The sequence below is a fragment of the Ambystoma mexicanum genome, chromosome 3q (assembly GCF_040938575.1).
Source record: "Ambystoma mexicanum isolate Mex_15411 chromosome 3q, UKY_AmexF1_1, whole genome shotgun sequence".
Taxonomy (NCBI): domain Eukaryota; kingdom Metazoa; phylum Chordata; class Amphibia; order Caudata; family Ambystomatidae; genus Ambystoma; species Ambystoma mexicanum.
The window spans coordinates 41,687,594-41,710,669 of record NC_090926.1 but is presented as its reverse complement, the minus strand read 5'-3'; the positions used below and the strand labels follow the sequence as shown (position 1 = coordinate 41,710,669).

Genomic DNA, 23,076 nt, shown 5'->3' with positions numbered 1-23,076 from the left:
TGACAATCCCAGGTAAAGGAAGGTTCATTGTTGCATTGTCAAGAAAAAAAAAAAACACATTTGAATGTTCTAACTTCATCGAATCCCATAAAAGAAGTTCTTAAAAGAATTGTTATACCTTCATAAATAGCCCGTCGGCACCCCCCATATGGATAATGCAATGCCCCACTGACCAGGTTTTGCTTGGATGAAATTCTTCTAATTTTCATGACTGTAAAAGTAGAAAGTGTGGTTATTCGGTGGGGAAGTCTCACGCTCTTGAGGGCTTCGTCGTAAACAGAGCCTGCAATTGCCATGTGGAAATACCATTTGACATGTCTCTTTGTTATTAAGGGGTCATCTAACTGGGAAGCTCTTGATGTGGAAGGCAGCAGACACAGATGTGAGTGGGGAACCGATTATTTCTTCTGACAAGCTCTCATAACAGGGCTGAATTTAGGCTGATAAGAGGTAGATAGGTTCTTTTCCACCTGTACTGCCCCAGTCGGTGCTTAATTGACAAAGTAAATTCCTCCTTTTGTACAGTCTAGTCCACTTCCTTAGTTTCTTAGTTTTACGCTACTTTGACTTACACATCTTTTTTGTGTATTACACATTTCTTCACTTCATGCATATTACCAAACTGCATGCCTTTGGGCCTCATCACGAGTTGGGCGGTAGCCCTCAAATGATGCAGTAATGATGTTACTGCCGCATTTAAGGGCCCGCCCAATTTCGAGTCTGGCGTGTTTACCACCAACAGAGAGCTGGGGGTAAAGACGCTGGAAAAATGCCAATTTTTGGTGCAATTACCACTGCCAGTATTACCAAACAGTAATTGCACCATGATTAGGCTGTAATGTCGTCGGATGGGTGCACACTAACACAAATAAAGTTGGGCGCTATCCCAGCCGGAATACCGCCCAACTCGTGATGAGGCCTTTGACTTACAATACCTACAGTTCGTTGCCCTTCCCACATAGTCTGCTTGCTGTTGTCTTCTGTCTTTAAATCGTGTCGATGCAGACACAAAACCTGATGAGATTCTGCATTCTAGTACTTCCAGACGTAGATTCAGAATGGTGAAAATAATGCTACACATGCATATGTTTTGCTTAAAATGTTTCTATGAGTTATTTAGCTTTTTTTGATATGTGTTATTTGTGGACTTTTCAAGTCACCTCTTTATAAAATTATTTTAGCATTTTAAAGTCAAAGAATAACAGATGTTGGTACCCAGTAAGGCTGAGAATATATGTGGTCAAGTGCCTAAATTGAACATTGGTCTGAAATGATGGATTCACTACTTAATCCTGTGAACCTGTAGAAATGTTTTTTAATCACACTATGGCATATATGTGTCTTGCAAGCAGTGATTCAGTTCACAAATGCATAATAAAAAGCATCCCTCATGGTTTAATATACTTGACTGTTGTTCCATACATAATTGCAGTGCAGAATTGACACTGGTGTGGGAGCCCTCTACTGAAAGCAAACACAGCCAGTGGGTAGGTGCCCGGTCAGGAGGTTGCACAACCATGTTTTAGCTCAACGTACCTTACACAGAGGTGAAATATACATTTGCACTCTTGTTCAGTGGAGAATTGCCTAGCATTTCGGGCCTGGATTTCCCAGGTGGCTAGGACCAGACTGATATGCAAATAGGAATTTCTACATTTTATGGACAGGCCGAGTTCGACACCTTGCCTTGCTTCTGGTGAGTGTGTCGTGTAGATGAATGCGGGTCGTCCTAGAATCCACCTTTATCTCTGAAGGTGCAGACCTAGTCCCTGGGGAAAAACCCAACAGGCAAAACACCTCAACGCTGCAGTGTGTATTAGTGGTGTTCTGCAGGTCAAGGATGCAGCGAGAGATGACTGGAGCATAATACTGGAGCAGCAGCAGGAGGACTGATGGCAGAAACACAGGAAGGTTGAACTACTAGAGGAAGGCAGCAAGCAGCAGGAGCAGCTGGGAAGGAAGGCAAAACAGCAAAGCAGCAGGAGACATGAAGGGGAAGGCATGAAGGAGGGCAGGCCACGAGATGCAAAAAGGAAGAAGGAGGAGCACCGTGGCACAGGAGGCAAGAGGGATGAAGCACAGCATGAGGACAGGAGGGCAGAGAAAGATTGGAGCATTGCGATGTGCAGAGACATGTGACGCAGCCCCAATTATGGAGGAGATGCTGCTGGCGTCATGATGGAGTGTTGGCTTGGACGTTGTGATGTCATGACAACGGTGTAATTATTCCACAAACTTGGGATGGGCGAACGCCAGGTCAGGTGTAATGCCAATCCCATGTTGGCATGGGGTGGGCAGAAAGCGGCTGAAATTGTGACTGTATGACACCACCTCAAGGCACTGCAGTGGCGGGAACATAGAGGCATGCAACGATGAAAGGCCCTTAACAGTAGCGTGGCATGGTTGTTTTCCACCGGTTCCCAGAATGATGCGCTACACCATAGTCTTTCCAGGACACCGTATAATGCAGACGACCATGGACTATCTTAATGTCGAAAATAGCATCAACCTCATATTCATGGTCATCGCTGACATTGATCGGAGGTGGTGGTGTAGGCACAGGCCATAGATGTGGATGAACTGGTTTCATTTGAGACACATGGAACGCAGGATTAAATCTCCAGGTGTGAGGAAGCCGTAGACACACAACACCAGGATTCAGAGCCCTGGGGATATTTTACAGGGCCAACAGAATCGAGAACAGAGTTTGGTAAGCAAACCATGGGACTGAAGATATTGGGCCTCATTACGAGTATGGAGGCAGCCATGCCGCTTTTAACGGGTCCGGGTTTCAGGAATGAGGAATTACCAGGCCATTCCGACCTTGGAGGGCCCGGTAATTCCCTTTCCTGCGACCCGGACCCGGTACATCCCCATTCCCATTTGAGCCCCCACAGAGCTCAAAGGGAATGGGGAGGATGCTAACAATGGGTCTGTTAATGACGGGCCCGATGTTAGCATCCTGGTCTACAGCGGGTCCCGCTTAGGACGCCTGGTCTGACCAGGCGTTCCAGAGCGGGACCCGCTGCAGACCTTGTGATACTGCAGCCCATAATGAACGGTGCCGGTCCCTTACCGGCACCGTTCATTATGGGTCCGCACTCGTCGTAATGAGGCCCAATGTGTTGATAACCACAACATGTCACCAGTGGAGTAGGCGGGTGCAAGAGAACGATTAAGGTCAGCAAGTGTCTTCTTGCAGTTTACCCGGGAGATAATGCTCTTTTGATGTTCACATTCTCACTCAAAGTTCCCAAAAAATGTAATATGTACAGTGGTCCATGATCAGACACTGGGGGTCATTACGAGTTTTGAGGTAGCCATGGTGCTACTAGCACCATGGCTGCTTCCAAAGTCGTGTCCGGGTTCTTTGAACTGGGATTTACCGGGTCATTCCAACCTTGGAGGACCCGGTAAGTCCCCATTCAAAAAACCCTTCCCCATTCCTTTTTGAACCCCCATAGGGCTTTATGGGAATGGGGAGGGAGCTGATAACGGGCCTGTAAATTACGGGCCCGGTATTAGCTCCCTGTCCCTTAGCGGTTCCCGCTAAGGACGGCTGGTTTTACCAGCCAGCCTTAGTGGGACCCGCTAAGGGACCTCGGAATGCGGCGGTAAGAGTTTAACGGCACCGGCATCCTTACCGGCGCCGTTAACCCCTTAACGCCGCACTCGGAATGAGGCCCTCTATCTTCAGAGGTAATCCATGAAAAGGAGAAAGATTAAGGCCATTTGCAGATCTGATGCTAGTTTCAGAAATTGTCATTTTTGACATAGAGGTCTATAGTGACCATGAGGACAGTCTCCCTCAGATGGCGGAAGATCCACTGAAATACACATCCATGGTTGTTCGGGAATGAAAACGGGCTGCAGCAGCCCCTTAGGCTTGTCGGTATCATGCTTTGCTTGTGTGAATATTTAACAGGTAAGTACATATTCCTTAACGTCTTTTCTCAGGGAGGGCCACCAAAAATGACGACTCAAGAGTTTGAGTGTGTTGTGTATTCCACGATATCCCACAGCAGGTGAATCATGTTACAAATGGAGGCGATCTTGCAACTGTTTAGAACTGTAGTCATACCTTTCCATGGAATATGGTTCTTGATCACTACTCCAGGCAAGGATTCCAAAGATGCCGATGTGGAATGGACTGACCAAGAGACCCCTGAACTACATTAAGGAATCATTTGGGAGAAAACATACATTGAGGATTCTGTTGCTCAAGGGCAATAGGTTGTCCTACTCTAGACAGGGCATTAGCCATGCTATTACAGTTACAAGGCACTATGATGATATGGAAAGTCAACTGTCCGTGTGTCGACTGTTCCTGCATTGCAAGCTTTCTGGGGCTTGAAGGTTTTGATGGTTTGTCCGTATGTCTAAGGGGCACTGAGCCCCTAACAGAAGATGCCACCACCGGGACAGGCTTCCTTTTTGGCTAGTAGTTATTTTTTGATGACTGAGTAATTAATTCACTCTTAGTCAGGGTCCGGGATAGGTAGTACATGGGATGTTTGGAGGAATCGTCATCTTGGGCTTGCAAGAGGACGGCTCTGATGGCGTAGTCAGACTCCACAGTTTCCAGCATAAAAGGCTTGGTGTTATTTGGTTTTCATATGACTGGAGCAGTAGTGAATGCCTTCTTCAGTGCTACCAAGGCTTAGTCTGTATCACTTCCAAAACATACACCACTCCTTTCTTCATTAACTTGGTCAATGGCAGGGTCAGACGGGAGTATTGTGGGTTGAAGTGCAAGTATATATTCGCAAAATCCCAAAACATTGCAGCTCTCTCACGTTGGTGGATTTCTTCCCATCTAGTACATCCATGAACTTCTTGGGCCCTGTTCGATTGCTGTCAGCAACGATTACGAAACTGGGGTATTCAACTACGGTCTTATCAAACTCACATTTCTCCAGATTCAATGCTAAATGATGCTTACATAATCATTACAGTACTTGAAGCACATGCCTATCTTGCTCTTCCTGGTTAGCGGAAAAGACAAGAATGTCGTCTAAATATGCTACCACAAATACTTCCAGCATTTCAGCCAACACATTATCAATGAACCAATGAAAATATGCTTGGGCTGTGGTCAACCCAAAATGCATGAGACAGTATTTGAACTGGCCAAAAGGGTTCTGAAAAGCTGTTTTCTTTCATGCCTGCTTTTTATGTCGAGGAGAAGATAGGCATTGCAAAGATCCAATTTGGTGTATAGCGATGCTCCATGCAGAGATTCCAAAACGTCATCTATGTGGGGTATTGGGTAACAATTATTGATTGTAACTGCATTGAGCCCTCTGTACTCTACTATACAGGGTCACAGGCCTTGGGTTTCCTAAGGCACAAAATCTAAGGGCACCCTGCGGGTGACTTGGTTAATACTATGATTCCATTTTGCAAGTGTTCATCCAGGTACTTACTTAGTGTATTTTTTACGGTCTCTGTCAAGGAGTAGATATGGCAAAAAGGAACCATTGCACAGGGTGTTAACTAGATATTGCAATCCCAGGCACAGTGAGGAGGTACTGTTTTTTTTCGGTCTCTGTCAAGGAGTAGATATGACAAAAAGGAACCACCCCACAGGGTGTTAGCTCGATGTTGCAATCCCAGGCAATGTTGGGGAGGTACTGTCTTCACCTTTGTTTTTCAAATACGTCAGCAAACTGATGGTATTTAGCTGCGACAGAGGCTGAAACAGCCATGTGCTTTGTGTCGGAAACAGGGTCTTACACATCCTTCCAATTTCAATAACCTGTTATTGCGAGACAGGTGTTAGTTAAGAAATCTGACAGCAGGAATAGGGAATCACTAGTCCAGTTGTTCTAAGGATTGTGAAATTGCAGCCACATCTGTCCCAATATTCTGGGGAAATTAGGTCCTAAAATAAGTTGAAAAACATGACTTTCCACATGATTCGCCATATGCGTATGCAAAGGAACGTTGTGAGTAGAGACTAAGACGAAAGCGAGCAAAGAACCGTCGACACTGTGAATGGCCTCTGGAGTAACCTTACATAAGGCAATGAAGGTATTAGTTTGGGTGCATTGGGGATCCATGAAAATTCCTGAGGCTCAGGAATCAAGTAGTGCATGTACCTCAACGGTTTTATTTTCCTTTTCCTATACGATAATCCTTAGGACCATTAATGGAGCTCACGAAGTAGGTTCATATGTATGGGGAAGACACCTCGAGAGCCCTGTACAGTTCTTCCCCTCAGTTACAGTGGTTTCTCATTTCCCACCAGGCGTCGAGGACAAAGAGAACAATTGCACACTAGATACCCATTTACACTGCAATAGAGACGAAGACATTCGTATGGTGTCTACGTTATTCTTCTTCACACACAGTACTCCTCACCATACCCAGAAGCATAGGTTTTTCATCTACAGGAGTATTTGTCTCTGGTGCCTTGGTCGAAGGGAAATGGAAGGCTGAACGATCAGTCAAGAGCCATTCCCTTTTCCTTTCAAAAAACCTTACCTGCAGCCGAACATCAATTTGAAAGACCATTTCCATTAGGGCTTGAAGTGTGAGCTGGCAAGGAACCTATGCTAACTCTTTATTATTAGGGTATTAGGGTATTTATTGAGCACAGACCTAGTTTCGGGAAACAAGAGAGCTCTTTAGAATCATAGGGGAAGAATAGGTTAGAGAGTAAAGAAACAAAGTAGTGGAGATCTAACAACAGGATAGGGAGGGCAACAGTCAGCAATGGATCTACAAGTAACCAGGGGAGGAAACAGTGGGGATCAGATTATCATCAAAGAAGGCAGTAAGCTTACTGGCACCATTGTTTCCGGACCGGTAAACTACAAGTTCTGTAGGCGGGGGCAGACCTGACGGCCGGGACAGACCCGCCCGCAGAGCTTCACGGAAGCACCGGAACTGTTGCGCACAGTGCCAGTGCTTCCGTCCGCTCCATTCCCATGGGATCCTATTGGACTCCACAGGAATGGGGATTAACAGAATTGCCATCGCCGAATTTACCAGACCACCAGGTCTGTACAAATCCTGTCTCCATCTAAAATATGTAAGGATTTTGAAACAACAACCTCCCAGAGTGAAGCTTTGCTAAATGCCCTCTTCCTTCACAATGGGGACAGACTTCTATGTGTGTTGAACCTACTTCTGACAATTACGACTGAAATCTGACTGCCTCAGAGCAAGCTCCATTCAAGGGTAGAAGGATGCTCAAGGCAAGTCTGAAATCCCCTCGCATTCTGAGGTTTCTAAATATGAAAACGATGAGGAGTGTACTTCATCCCCTGCTGAGATGACTACTTACTACATTCATGACTGATTGCCAATCAGACCCCCTACTCCAAAAAGGATCAGTCCAGACAAAATGTCTTGCTCTCTGGCAACCAACCCTGAGCAGCACTGCCCTGAAGTACTCCAGGATGCAGGTCAAGAGGGTGGGCTAATGTTTAACCCAGAGAATTTCAAGCACCATTACAATTGACTTGAATCCCACCAGTGGCAGATTGCTCCAAGATGTGTCCATACAATCTGTTTGACAGGGAGATTAGGCACACATACAATGCTGACCCTCGCTGATCTTCAATTGAAACATACCAGCTGTACACTGGCAATAGATTTGAAAATGATGACCTTCTTTCGAAACATGATCATTGCTTTGTGTTGAACTTCAATGGGAAACACAAAAATCTTTTCGAAAATCTTTGTATAGGTCTGTTTCAGTAATCATGGTCAGGGGTTCAAAAGACCTGAGGCAGGAACAGTGTTTCTCCATCTCCTTAGTTCCCTCACAATAGAGACCCAGAGCGGGTGGAGGCATGGGTGACTTCTTCAGGACAGCAGCTATCTACGGCAGAAATGAACCAATACCCTCACTTGGTGAAGGGGAGAGGAAGAATAGCCCTGTTCCGAGGAAACTGGAAAGCAACCACATTTTAGCCAACACTCCTTCAGACTGTCAGCAGATTTGGTATAGGGATTACCGTTCATCCATGTCTCCTAAAGCTAATAGAAGTTTTCAAAAAGGAAAATGCTTAAAAAAAATAAGGATGCATGGGAGATCATTAAAGAATGAGTAATTTCCTTCCCGGAATGGCACTATGGGGTAACATTTTACGAGTTACAAAGACATTGCGATGCATGTGACGAATCAAATTCAAGGGGTACCAGTGGTCCAGGGGTGAATATCAGTTTCTAAACCATCAATCAGGCTAAAACATCTAATACACCAGAATGGATGAGAACAGATTGGAATAAAAAGCATACAATTAAAATTATAAAACCCCTTGTCCAATTTTGGTAACATGGACAGAATGGCAGGCTTATCTCCTCTAAGGATCCTGGATTGTTGGTTAGTTGCAGCACAGTGAAAATACAACTATTACCCAATGATAAAAGGAGTGTCCAGTCAAGGTTGTATACAAAATGTCTACTTTATTATAAGACCACAGACAATCTAACAACACTACGAAATACAACCTACCCAGTATAGGAATGCAGAGGACAGACATTTCTAAGACGGGAAACTGATGCACTCTGGATAATGACAGGAAGGTGGTTGGCATGGTTAATAACCACAATAGTTGGTTAGGGTTTCTTGGCTTCAGCAAAAAAGGAAAAGGGCCTTAAAATGTCTCTAGGGACCTTCTGGGAAGGACCAAAGGGAGAGAACTGCAACGTACCTTTTGCTGTAGGTGCTCTTGCTGCTCGACAAGGTCAAGGCGGCTTCAGGGCACTTTGCAGGCTTCTGTGACAGAGTTCAAGACACAATTCAGCTGCGGCTATCGAGTGGCAAGACATTTCTGCGAGTGGAGCTGGACGAACAACTGCAGGCTGGCTTACACTGTGGCCTGGGGTCAGGAATCGTCTCATCACTGTTTGACGGTTCTGAAGAAATGGTCGAGATGTCTCGTATGTTTTTAAGTGACTGCGGATTGACAACAGTCAGCTGTGCACCTGGATGCAGATCAAAGAACTAGACTGGCTTGAACATGCCCTTGAAGGTGGACTGCAGTAGAATTTTGTTGAGGCACTTCTCCCAGCCTATTCAATGGGCTGTGTCATCCTATAAGGCGGATGGATGGCCCACAGCTGTGCAGTGTGATACAGGCAGCTGCCTTGTCCTTGGTTGTAGGTTCAGAGAACTCTGGTGGGTCCCATCCAGTAATCCAGCTGTAGAGCCTAGCGGGGCATGCTGTGTGTTGACTGAGTACCGGTTCTGAAGTGGCTGTAGGGTCCTCTGAGTTCTTTTCTCCCTCTGTTCTCTGGGAGAAGTTTAGGGAAGGGATCTTGCTTCCCTCTTTGGATATGCGGGCTTTCCTTCATTGTTGGAAGATGTAAGGCAGACTGTACCTTCAGCTAGGGTCCAAGATTGAGTTTCTCTTTGTTACTTCTGGTGAAGTTGTCAGATGATCTGCCTAAAGAGGAGCTCCGGCCCTCTTTTAAAGCCAAGTGGGCCACAGTGATTGGTGTAGGCTATGCCTACCTTAGTGAACCAATCCTGGGTTCCCTACTAACAATCTTCTCAATGTGAGAGATCATAACCAGAGTGCTTTGCAACAAGAATGGTAAAGCGGTGAAAACAGGAACATGGTGCGCCTCAGAACTAATATGGCAGAACCCTTCTCTCAATAGCAACAGCTCTGGGCTCACTCCCTTGTGCTACTAAATCCCACCGATCCTGCTGTCTGTTTTGTTCAAAGATTCTCTATGGTTAATGGTCCTCTCTGCGTGGTTCCTGTTAAAGCGGCAGGTCTCCCTTGAAGCTGCTGAGAGATCAGGCTCTCTGGCTCCTGCAAACCACATTCTCGTACCTTATGAATGGGGTCCCCCTAGCAGTGTGACCTACTGTAAATAACAGACCCAGAAACAACAGTTCACTTGTCATTGATACAGAGGGCGGGAGCTGGCTTCAGGTTGACACAGTTACATATGGAAGTTTATTGGGTTTCCTATCTCCTTTGTTATCTTCTGCAGCCAGGCCCTCTGTGCGCCTGTTTGAAGTACCCCATGTTGGTATGTTAATTATTGCCACCTGCTGCAGGGCTTAACAAAAGAGCAGGGTGGTCTATGGAGCCTTTGTCAGTTAATCAGGCTGTCCTGGCAGGGGAAAGTTTGGCCTCCCCCTTCGTGGAATGACATTGTTATCTCCTTGGCTGCCACATTCCAACTAAATATGACAGGTGCGAACTGTCCCTGTAGGTGGTGTCCATTCCAGAGTACACATGTCCATGCTTTTGTTGTGGAGTGAGCATAGAAAAATGTGTGTGGATTAGCCCCACACATTTTCCTGAGATCTGTCTACCATTATTCCATTTACTTAAAAAATTAAAAAAGCCCAGTTGAGCGCACGCCCACCAGGCGGATGGTTAAATTCCTCACATGCAGGTACCTTCCACGGGTGCTTGGTTAACAGACATTTCAAGATGTAGGGCATACGCCTTCTCTAAGATATCCTGATGCCAGATGATTGAATAGGATGAGAACATTTAAAGGGCAAATACTATGCTTTCCCCATAGTTTTGCCAAAAAAACTGCCTGTGAATTTTATACCAAACAGATTGCGGGTATTCTCTGGTAGTCGCGGTCTGAACCTGCTAAGGAAGGGTTGCATTGACCAAAAAACGACCTGTTGGAAAGCTGGTCATCACATGACTTTGTGCGAGCCAGGTTGAACCCTTGAGCTTCATATTATTCTGGGCACCCAATCCGAGTCCCAAATCGCATAGCTTTCGAAGGGCTTTAGGCCTCTCTAAAAGACCTGTGAGGAATGTGAAAAGCTGGCCCACAACAGCATGGGGTGGGCAGTGAGGGGTAGTAAGAGAGAGTGAGAGAGAGAGAGAGAGAGAGAGAGAGAGAGAGAGAGAGAGAGAGAAAGAGAGAGAGAGAAAGAGAGTGAGAGAGAGAGAAAGAGAGAGAGAGAGAGAGAGAGAGAGAGGGAATCTGCATCATTTTTTTGTGTTCTGTTTGTTTTAGTAAAGTTATTTGTTTGTGTCCTGTATTCATTTAGATGTTTGGGGGATCTCTTGTACTTAATAATCTTTCCTTTTGTTAGCTCTTTGATCCCCATCCTTTTTATCTGATTGCTATTTAATGTATTCCTGTTTTCCTTGGTAGTGAATTTTTGGGCAACAATGTTGATGCAAAAGCAACAGGGACTTAGTGGACTACAGATATCATTTTGCGGAGTACCTATCAGATGGGGCCAGGGAAGTGTGTGAGTTGTTTCTCCTACCCCTGATGGGTGATGTGTTGTCAGCTGGTCCCACTATCACTGTTGTGCTGGAAAAGATGCTGCTGTAACAGCACACTTTTTTTGCAGACAGGGTTGTATCTGTTTGAGGACCTAGGACATACAGTGTTAGCACGACTGGTGCAGAGGGATGTTGAATTGCAGACCAAGGAAGGGTATGAGAGCAACAGTGATGGAGGTGGTTAAGGAGGCGGTGAAGATAGGGTTTGAGAGGAAGGAAATGCAGTGAGAGAGAGAGGAAGGGAGAGCCATAGAGGCCAAGAGGGAAGAAAATCTTCAAAGCGAGGTCAAGAAGCAGAGGAGCCACAGAGGGATATAGTGAAAGGTGTAGATTGTTGGCTTGGTGGAGCCAGCCGTAGTCCCTATGAAGGATTGGAAAAGGAAGGCAATATAGTTTCTGGCACAATTGAAGTTAGGTTGGAGTACTGCTACACCACACTTCCCACAAACAAAGTGTAATCGGTGTAGTAGTACTTCAATCTTCAAAATGTGCATGACATCAGAGGGAGGTGAAGGTATATGACACTAAGGGAGTCCCTGGATTGTAAAAAAGATGTAAAAGACTTGCGAAAAGGTGTTACATCTGTCTTAACCCCTGCGTTCAGACTCTGGGGTATTTTTGTGTTTTTTGTAGATTGAGGTGGAGGACGGCAAAATGGGAGTCACCTTTCTACCTCCTGTTTTCCCTCCACCTTCAAAATCCATACCAGCATGACATTGGGCCTCATTCCATGTGTGGCGTCTAGAAACAAGGGTACCGGTAAGCGTACCGGCACCCTTGTTTCTGGACCGCATACTATGAGTCTGCCTACAGGGGCCGCACAGACCTGCTGGGCGCAACGCCCCCTGCAGACAGACTTTTCACAGAAGCACTGGCACCGTTAACAACGGTGCTGGTGTTTCCGTCTCCCCACTACCATGGAGTCCTATGGGAATGGGAAGTTACGGAATCTGCCGCCTGACTTCCCGCGCCGCCGGGACTTGTAATATCCTGGTGGCACCGGGAAGTCAGGCAGCAGATTCTGTGTTTCTGGGTCAGCTTCAATCTGCCCGCCGACCTCAGAATGAGGCCCATTTTCATGCTGGCATAAAGTTAATTGCTTCCTATCGCATCCCCCTAGTTTTAACACCAGAAAAAAGCAGGCAGATTCCATCAGAATACATTGTAAATACTGCCTGCCATGAGAAACATGCAAGAAAAACAACCAAAACAACCTAAATCTAATGAACCCTGGATCGCCAAGTAAACAAACCACGTTTACGTAGGCCACCATAGAAGAATCTGAACCCTACCAAACCAACATCACCCCGAAGAGAAGGACACAGAACAGCCTCATTACTAACCCTACCAACAACTTTCCAATTTCCTGCATACTCACCCCAAAACACCAAATGAAAACACACATACCTCTACAAGAGCAGAAACTACGCAAAATCTGCAATCCATCCTAAGCCAAACGAACTACAGGAAACCACACACAAAACACCATCAAATCATTATGGACCAAAACAAACCCAGCACACAGTGACTGTGTTTTCCAAAGTGAAGCTACCAACAGCACATCAAAGCTCTCTTGCGCTCTCCTTCTTGATCCCAGTAACTAAGCCTCCCGAACCGCCTTCCTTTTCAGATCCACCAAAGCACCTGGAGACCATGAAAATGGCAGTGGTGCCTGGTACAAATCACATAACATAGCGTAACATAACAGCATAACTAAATGGCAGGCAGTGTTTACTCGTTTTGTTTGCACTGCAGAGTGAAAGAGGAGGTGTAAAGGCGTTTCTGTCACCATTGTAAACACCCTTTTGCACTCTGCAGTGCAAAGAACCAAAACTGCCAAGAAGGGAGCTTTTTCATATAGCAATCTACATGTGCCCTTAGCATGCCCTTCTTCTCCATGTGCCCCCACTCCTGAACCAAGGGCATACAGCAGCAGTGCAAGGGAGGGCATTTGTGCAGGGTTTGAACAATGTTGTTAGCCTGTATTGGCCAGCAATGATTGAAATTGACTTTCAACGTCTTGAAATAGCTTAACCACAGAAAATTCTTCTAAATTCTTTACAAACAGAGATGCATAGTTCTTTATTTGTAAGCTTAGTATGCTGGTCTTGGAAGGACATGACACATATGCAGACAATTGGGTGAATTGCACCCCCCGCTTTTTCTTTACAACTGTGCCCTTGGTAACTGGTAAATGGAGAAAGCATTAGAATAAAAGGGTAAATGAGTTTCCTCCAACTCCTGCCTGAATGATTCAATCAAAGTCTCATTCATTGTATGTTGTCGAAATGGCTCCATGTAAAGAGCAAACAGAAGCTGTGAGCGACTAGCCCTGTCATGTAACCCTGAATGTAGACAATTCATCAGACTCTATGTGACGAATCAACTTCCGGGGCACCAGTGGTCCAGGGATGAATATCGGTTTCTAAACCATCAATCAGCCCCACACCTCGAGTACACCAGAAGGAATCCAACAGATTGGAAACACAAGCAAATTATAAACCTCCTTGTCCAATTTTGGTAACATGGATGGAGTGGCCGGCTTCTCTCTGCAAGGCTATGGATCGTTGGTTAGTTGCAACACAGCGAAAGTACAATTACCCAGTGATAAAACGGACTGTCCAGTAAAGGTTGTATAAAAATATCGACCTTCTTATTATCGCAATAGACAGTTCTAGCATACAACCCACCCTGTAAAGGAATGCAGAGGACCGACAGTTTCAAAGAAGGAAAAGAGGTGCACTCTGGATACTGACAGGGCGGTAGTAGGTAAATTAATTATTCGGAACAGTTCGAGGATAATTGGTTTCAACACAAAGGGAGCAATGGGTCATACAATGTCACCAGGAGCCTTTGCAGAAGGACCAGGGCGACAGAACAACAATGTAGCTTGTGCTTTAGATGTTTTTGGTGCTTGACAGGGTCGATTCGGTTTCAGGGCACCTTTCAGCTTCTGTGACATAGTTCAAGATGGGAGACAGCTGTAGGTATCAGACAGCAGGCAGGTCGGTGAGCGAGGCTGGATGGATGGCTGTAGGCTAGCCTACACAGTGATTCAGGGTCAGGATTCGTTATCTCAGTGGTGATTGGCGGCTCTGAAGCACCGGTCGAGGCGTCTCGGACTGCATTAGCGACTGCTGCATAAAAACAGTCAGCGGTACAGTCGTTTGCAGATCGAGGGTCTCAACTGGCTCGAAAATGTCCTTTCAGGTGAACGTTAGTAGATGCTTATCGATGCACACCTCCTATTTGCTTCACTGGACTCATGTGGTCCTTTAAGGCAGACGGCGCAAAGCTGAGGATAGTGTTGCAGGTAGCTGCCTTGTCCTTAGTTTGGTTCAGAGACTTTCTGACACTTCCCACCTAGGAAGCTTGCTGCAGAGCCTAGCAGGGACACGCGGTGTGTTGGCTGTGTACCGGTTCTGGAGCTACTGGAGGGTCCTCTTGATTCAGTATCTCCCTCTGTTCCCTGAGAGATGTTTAGAGGGAGGGATCTTGCTTCCCTCCTGGAGGCCCTGGCCTTCCTTCCCTGGCAGAAGATGTAAGGCAAACTGTACCTTCAGCCAGGGTCCAATGCTGAGTTATTCTTGCTAATCCTTGAAATTTCTTGAGATGATCTGCCCAAAAGAGGGGCTAAGCCCTTTTTTAAAACCAAATGGGCCACAGTGATTAGTGTAGGCTATGCCTACCTTAATGAACCAATCATGGGTCCTCACCAACAATATCCTGTATGGATGAGGTCATAACCAGAGTGTTTTGCAACAGAAAAGTTAAAGGGTTGAAAACATGTAATAGTAACACTTTTAAAAAAAATATATTTATATTTGCGATTACAACTTTATAAATATACAACATACGAGCTTGCTTCTAGAGGTAATGTGTGTGTGTTGTTCTACATTTTCACATGATAAAATACATTTTAAAGATTGTGATCAGTTTAGTTTTAAGATTAAATGGATTTGGCATCCGCTCTTTGCATTTGCACGTATGCTTGTCCTTCGTTCTGATACTGTGGAAGGTTCTGATTGAGTTCGAGCGCAATAATGATGATTAAAGAATGCTTATTTTTCGATTATCTGGTTAGATTATTTGGTTACATCTCAGTATTTAATATAGTCACAGTTTTAAGATAAAATTAATAGTGGCTATGCTTAAAGATACATGTTGTGCACTTAGAATCATTGTCCACAGACTTTCAGCAGTTAACGTTCTATATAAGTGGAGGTACTTGTGAAAATTTGTTTTTCTCAATTCAGAGAGCGCTGTGCATTGTGCAATTGGGTATTCCAGAGTTTCTGGCTCCTTTATTTTGCCACAGAATCTGCATGCAGTGGCTTGGTTGCTTTCAATTTTTCTCAATGCAGTTACATTTCTTATTGGATATAGGTTGAACCATAGCCTCAATGTTTGTGATCTATATCCCGCATTAGAGAATCTTTGTAGATACTTTGGTATATGATTGATCCTCTTGGGTGTGAAGACGTAGTGCATGGACGAAAATCGGTACATATATTTAATTGTGTTAACTGTGAGAAATTACATGAACCAATAGTCAGTATGTCCATAACAATAACAACTGGAAGAGATTTGAGCCCATGGAAGTCCTTGCAGGACTTTGTGAGGAAATGTAGACACAAATGAAATAGCACAGAACAATGCTTGTTTAATGTTAATGTTAATGTCAAAGGTATTTATATAGCGCACCATCACCAACGGAGTTGGTCTCCAGGCACTACTGTGGATCTGTAAACAAAAAGGTGAGGGTTGGGTTAGTGGGTGAAGATGGCATATAAAAGAGAGAGATGGTGTACTGTTGGCAGCTTCAGTTCGGTTTTCACCGTCCGCTGAGCTTGGGTGTGCATATAGAATCTAAGCGAGTCCTCGCGTGCTGTTGTTGCGATCTATGTTTTGATTGTTTGTTGTTGCGGTGTGGTTAAGTCCATGCAGTTTGCTGTGAGAGAGGTGGTTGTGTGGGTTTTTGTGTGAATTAAGTAAGAAATGTGAGGTTTTGGTTAGTGGGTTGTATGTCTCATAATCCTTGTAGTTTTGTTATATGTAACAGGTTGTCATACAGGCTAGGTATATTCTTTCTCTTAGTTTACTGACTGTCTGGTTTCTGGGTGATACCATGGCTTGTTTCTAGCAAATGTATTGGTCTTGGTACCCCCGGTTGGGTGAGCATTATCCCCTAATTCCATAGTGGTGTCATATTATCATTCACCACCTCTTTTCTATCTATTTACTGTCGGTAGTCCATTGGATAGGTACATTCTACTCTTCCCTTTCCTGACTGTCTTGTTTCAGGGGCAGTGGTGAGGCTGGCCTTCAGCTAGGCTATTGAGCATAATACACCCAGGAGGGTGAGCATTATCCTTTCTTAGGTAGTGGTGTTATATTATCATCCCCCGCTCGTTCCTATCTATTTACTGTCGGTGGTCCAATGCTGCCTGTGTTCACGAGGTGGGCCAGATGATATTGCTGGGTCATACCTTGCTCTCCTTTCCGATTGATCTGTGGGTGTTCTTTGGCATGATTTGATGTGGTTTGTCTATTAATTGATAGGTGGATTTGTTTCAGGTTTGTATATCCTTAATTTATAAGGGTTGATGACTTAGGGAATCAGGATAGGTTCTTCTTGCAGCCTAGTTCCGCTGTGTATGTCCATATGTGCATTCCTTCAGGTTATGGGGTGAAGAGCCAAGATTTGAGGAGTTTCCTGAATTGTAGGTGATCTCTCGTGTTCCATATGTTCTTTGGTAGTTCGTTCCAGGTTTTTGGGAGGAGGTGAGAAAAAGAGGCTGCTTCGAGTTTTCTCTTGTTGTATGATTTGGGTTCCAAACGGATGTCGCTACTGGATCTGAGTGGCCTTGTAGTGTGATGTACGTTTAGTTTTCTTCTGAAGAACTCTGCACCTTGGTCATGGATTGCTCTGTGCGTTGTGCACATTGGCCCTCATTACAACCTTGGCGGAGGACCATGGTGCTTTTAGCACCATGGTCCATGCCGCTAAGGTTACGATTCCGCCATGGTGGATGGCGGAATTACCGCCCCATTCCAAGGTGAGTGGGGCGGTAATTCCCCATTCACCATTTGCCCTTCCCCATTCCCATTTTTGCCCCCATAGGGCATAATGGGAATGGGGAAGGCGCTAATTACGGCACTGTAAATTACGGTGCCGTAATTAGCTCAAAAGTCCCTTTGCGGGTTGGATTTTTAACGCCTGCTAAAAGCAGGCGTTAAACACCAACCCGCAAAGGGACACTTGTAATCAGGCGTTAAGGGTTAACGGCGCCGACGGCGCTGTTAAACCCTTAACGCCTGAGTTGTAATGAGGGCCATTGATTTTAACTTGATCCCGTTTGATGGGTAGCCAGTGTAGAATTTTCAGCGCTGGTTTGATGTGTTCTCTTCGAGGTAGTTTAAGGAGCTGCCTGGCCGCCGCATTTTGTATGCGTTGGAGTTTATTTAGGAGTTGTTCAGGTATGCCTAGATTGGGGTAGTCTAATCTGGACATGATGAGGGCGATGACAGTAGTTGTTTTGTTGGTGAATGAGAGCAATGGTAGGATCCTTTTAGCCGATCGCAGGAGAAAGAAGCATTTCTTGATTAGGGCATTTACTTGTGGCTTTAGAGTGAGTTTGTTGTCCATCAGGACTCCCAGGTTTTTTACAATCGATGACGGGGCTGGCGTTTCACCAAGTTCAGTTGGCCATGGGATATAGAGGTTTTCTTCTCTGTTTTTTGTGATGATCATTATTTCTGTTTTGCCTGGGTTGAGTTTAAGGTAGTTTAAGTTCATCCAGTTGTATATTACACAAAGTCAGTACCCTAGTGTTGAGTTGTCGTCTTGTGAGTCTTGTATTTTGTAGATTATTTGTGTGTCGTCGGCTTAGTTGTAACAGGTGAGGCCATGTCTTTCGATGATTTTAATTAGCTGTGACAGGTAGATATTGAATAGTAGTGGCGAGAAGGATGATCCTTGTATAACAATTCTCATGGGCTTGATTTGTAAGGTTTCATCCATATTGTTTCTGTTCTGTTTTTTAGGAAGGATTGGATCCAAAGTAAGGCGTTGTTGGTGATTCCGAATTCTTCCAGTTTCATGATGAGGAAGTCATGGTTAACTGTGTCGGATGCTGCAGAGAGGTCTAAAAGTATCAGAGCTGTGCTGTTGTTTGAGTCTGCGTTTGTCTTTAGATCGCCCCAGATTAAAATAACTGCTGCTTCTGTTCCTCTCATCGGTCTGAAGCCTACTTGTGCCTGGTTTAATAGGCGCTGTTCTTCTATGAATTCTTGGGTTGTTCTATATATGTGTCTTTCCAGGAGTTTAGCTGGTTAGTGGATGTTGGAGATGGGTCTGTAGTTGGAGAGGTCTTCTACGTTTCCTGTTGTATCCTTGAGGAATGGTTTGATGTATTCTGATTTGAAGGCTTGAGGCACTCTCTGTGTTGAGATTGATTGGTTGAGGACGTTCCTGTAGTATTCCATTGGTGTTCCTTGTGAGAGGATTGTTTTGTAGATGTCAGCAGGGCAGGGATCCGCGGGGAGCACGATTTGTTGCTTTGATTTACGAGTTTGATGAAAGTCTCCACTGAAATGTGCAGGAAGTTTTGGAGTTTGTTCTGATGTTCCTTGCATCGGTGAGTGTCTTCAGTGTTGTCGTTGCATGGTCTGTTTTGTATGGTCTGTTGGATGGTCATGATTTTATTTTTGAAGTTTCTGCAAAGTCACTGAATAATTTCTTCGATGGTATTGGAGCGTTGTCGCAGCTGGGTGTTTTGTTAATTTTGTTTATGATTTTAGATAGTTCTTTTTGGGTGTGTGGTGCTTTGAGGATTCTGTTGTCATAGTATTTCGTTTTTGCTTTTTTGTATTTTCTTTTTGTATGAACGGGTTTGTTGTTGAAGTTTGAACTCTTTTCTGCAGTCTTTTATTGTTCTTCCATTCTAGTTCTAGTTTCCGTTTTTTCATTTCCATGGCGCCTAGTAGTGGTGTAAACTATTTTGCTGTTGCTCTTTTGCGGGATGGATTGAAAAGTTCTTCTTTGACGATCTTGTCAATTGTTGTGGTGATCCAGTTGTGAAGTATATCTATTTTAGCGTCTAGGTCAGCTTCGCCCTTTGCTGTTCATTGTGGTTTGGTGATCTCCAGTCGTTCCATTAAGTTGGAGTTTTTTATGGTTCGCCAGTTTCTTTTCATGATGATTTGTAGTTTTCCTTGTTTCTTGGTTATTGGGGAGGGCAGTGTGATTACGAAGGGGATGATGAGGTGGTCGCTCCAGAGGACCTGAATCAGTGGTGCTGTGGTAATTAGTTTTCAGTTGGCGAAGATTGCGTCCACTGTATGTCCTGCCGTGTGGGTTGTTTCTTTTTTTTTTTAAACTTTATTTATCATCACACACAGGCAATGCACGTACATTTATACAATCCTCTTAGCAACTTTACAGCATAAGCAATTAGTTTCCTTCTGAGCCTGAGTTCTCCATTTCTGCCATGTCCGCCAAGTATTGTTTGTACCTTGCCCATATGTTTCTGGGCCTGGAGGAGGGTAGCACTGAGTCTATATATAATTCTTCTGTGTCATTAGTCCATATCATGTCTCTGTCCCAGTCCGGCTTGGTTGGCGGGTATGGGTCTTTCCACTTCATTAATATTGCTCTTCTGGCTGTTAATAGGCTCAGGTTCAACAGTTTACGCCATGTCGGTTTTATTTTCCCCACTGCACCCAACAGACATATCCTCGGTGACCAATCCACCGGTTGATCTGCCATTCCATCTATAGCATTGCAGATCTCTGTCGAGTATCCCCTCAGTTATGTACATGCCCAGAGCATATGAAATATATTAGCGTCTTCAATGTTACATCTCAGGCAGGTTCCCAGTGTGGCAGGTCATATTCGTTTGAGCTTTGACAGAGTATAGTGCGTCCTATGTATTATTTTATAGTGAATTAGTTTGAATCTGGAATTGCATGATATCTGTTTGGTTAATGCGCAGATCTGGGACCATTCTTGCTCATCTATTTGTTGCCCCAAATCCTGCTCCCACTTGCTTCTGGCCGTATGTTTCTCTACAGGGTGAGACTGCATTATGACTTTGTAGAGAGCAGAGACTGTTTTTTTTTTTTGTCCCTCCCGTAAACATATATCCAAGCCCCATGTTTATCTCAGGTTCGTTCAGGAAGGTAGGGCATGCGTTTTGTGGGTTGCTTCTTTGACCAGCTGATGTATTTCCATTGTTGTTAGTTGGCTGGTAAGAGATTTTTGTGAGGTTGTGGTTTCTTCATCAAACCAGATGTTGAAGTCTCTGAGGATAATCAGTTGGTTAAGCTCAATAGCTAGGTTGGTGATTGCTTCTATGAAGTTGTCTATGAAGGCTGCATTGCACGTTGGTGGTCTTTATATCAGTATGAATTTCAGGTTTGTTCTGGGATTTGTTGATAGACGTATGATTAGGGATTCACATTTGTTGATGTTTAATGGGTCTTCTGCTTTAATTTCCAGGTGTGATTGCCAGTCCACCACCTCTTTTGATTTTCCTGTTTACTTGGATGCACTTGAAGGTATCGGGCAGGCAGTTATTGAGGGTGATCTTGTGGTTGTCATCTAGCCATGTTTCAGTTACGAAAAGGATGTGACTGCCTCCATGGTTTAGGAGGTTGTATATTTTGGTGGCGTGTTTGGACATTGATCTTGCATTAATTAGATTGCAGTGTATATTTTGGTGTCATTTGGTTTATTTTTTGTTCCCGGTTTTGGTTTGTGGGTGTTCAGTTGGGGTGCTATTATGCTGCCTCCGAGGGGTAGAGGTTCTGTGAAGGTGGCTTTGTCGTTCAATCGGTCTGTGGGATTGATAATTGGGTTGCTGACTGCTATTGTTTCTTCATCTCTTGTCATTTCATGTGGGTATTGATAGTGCCCTTCTGTTCTTGTGATGTAGGGAATAAGGGGGTTGGTGTCATCCCATTCTCTTGTTGGGTCCCATCTTCTTTTGTTCCGTTGTACATGTTTTTTTCCATATGGGAATGTTGGTGTTGTTGGAGTATTTAGGTTCTTTGGCTGGTTCATGGTACGGTGTATAGTATAAGGATATTTCTCTTGCAATGTTTGTTCTGTCGATAGTATTATTTTGCGGCGTGTGTTCTGTATTGAAGGCATCTTCTGCTGGGGGCAGTTGAGCTTGTCTATCTGAGTTTTTTGTACCGTGTTCCTTTTCTCTTTTTCTGCATCCAATTCTGTGTCGGGTCATTTTGGTCTTAGGTGGGAGGAATTGGTCTGGTGTTAGGTTTATAGGGTTAGTTTCCAATGGTGGTGCCTCATGCCAGGCTAGTGTTGATTTTAATCGTCTTAAATTGTTCTGTCTGTCTGTTTGAGGGTGTGTCTTTGTTCAATCAGTTGGGTCTTGGGTCAGTGGGACTTTGTTCTGTCAGTTGGTTCTCATGCTCTTATGTTGTTCTGTCTGGATGTTTTTCAAGGGTGTGTCTTTGTTCAGTCAGTTGGGTCTTGGGTCAGTGGGACTTTGTTCTGTCCGTTGGTTCTCATGCTCTTACGTTGTTCTGTCTGGATGTTTTTCAAGGGTGTGTCTTTGTTCAGTCAGTTGGGTCTGGTGTTCCTCTTATAACGGGAGGGCTGTCCTGAGGGGTATTGTACATTGGTGGGTGGGGTGTGTAATTGGGCTATGGATGCAGGTAACTGGGGAGGGGATTATGGTAGTAGTTACTGGTTTTGGTGCTTGCAGGGTGTCCTGCGTGGTCAGATTCCTAGGATTCAGTTGTAGCAGCTACTGATAATACCCAGACGACTGAGAGGCAAGAGGTGGAGAGTTTAGAATTTTACAGGTGGTTTACAATGAGGTTGTATACTTGGGTGTAGGGTATCAGAAGTCCGAAGCGATGTAGGTTTCGGCGGGACCCAAAGTAAGTAACAAGTATACAGTATACCTTACTGGGTCTCTGTAGATAAATAGGTTTGCATGCAGTGAATGATGTGCTATGCGGGAAACTACATGAACCAGAATGCATTAGGGCCGCAGTGGAAAGAGAAAAAAACAACTATTGTAACAAGAGTGACCCGTACTGCATGTACAAAAATCAGTACATATATTTTATCTGTGTATTATGGGTAACCACATGAACCAACAGCCAATATGACCACAATGATTAATAGTCATGGACGTGATGTATATAATTTGAAACTCGTTTACAGTACGAGTACCACATAGACATAGATAAAAAAGAGCACTAGCCAATTATCCAAAAAGCCCTTGCGATCACATGACTTAAACACGCCGCTATTACCTACGCGGGTGCCGCCATTGACTCAATGCAGGATGCGAGTGAATGGGGAAAGCGCTCATGAGATGCAAGACGGAAGCAAAATGGTGCATTACACAGATACGAGGTGAGAAGTCGTTACAGGCAGGACCACCTTGACTGACAATAGTAGCCGTGATACGAGTAGATAGTCATATGTAAAAAATATTGTACATCACGATCGCAACTGTTTGGGAATGAATATTGATGTACAAACACATCCGATTATAAAACTAAGACAAGTGGAAGGTGACCAAATGTGAGGCTAATTTAGGGCGACACCACTGAAATGGAAAAGAGAGTTGTGTACATTTAGAGACTGTTTACGCATGTATTACAACTTGCAGTGGTATCAGTTAGGAAGAAGAGTCAAGCAATTACCTTACAAAGAAAGGCTTGGTGATAAACTCACCTATCAATGTGTGGAACTTAGAGCCACACATGCTAGAGTAAAAAATGAGACATTATGCCATCACTTACCTGGATGCTTGTTTTCCGAGCAGGCTGAACAATCCAAGCAGAGTGGACT

At 44.5% G+C, this 23,076-nt stretch overlaps 1 protein-coding gene across 2 annotated transcripts in view; it reads right to left on the bottom strand.

The window, feature by feature from the left end:
* The window catches only part of LOC138582078 (ras-related C3 botulinum toxin substrate 1-like), a 53,501-nt gene that overhangs the window by 20,598 nt on the left and 9,827 nt on the right, over positions 1-23,076 (bottom strand). The gene's annotated exons all lie outside the window — the stretch shown is intronic.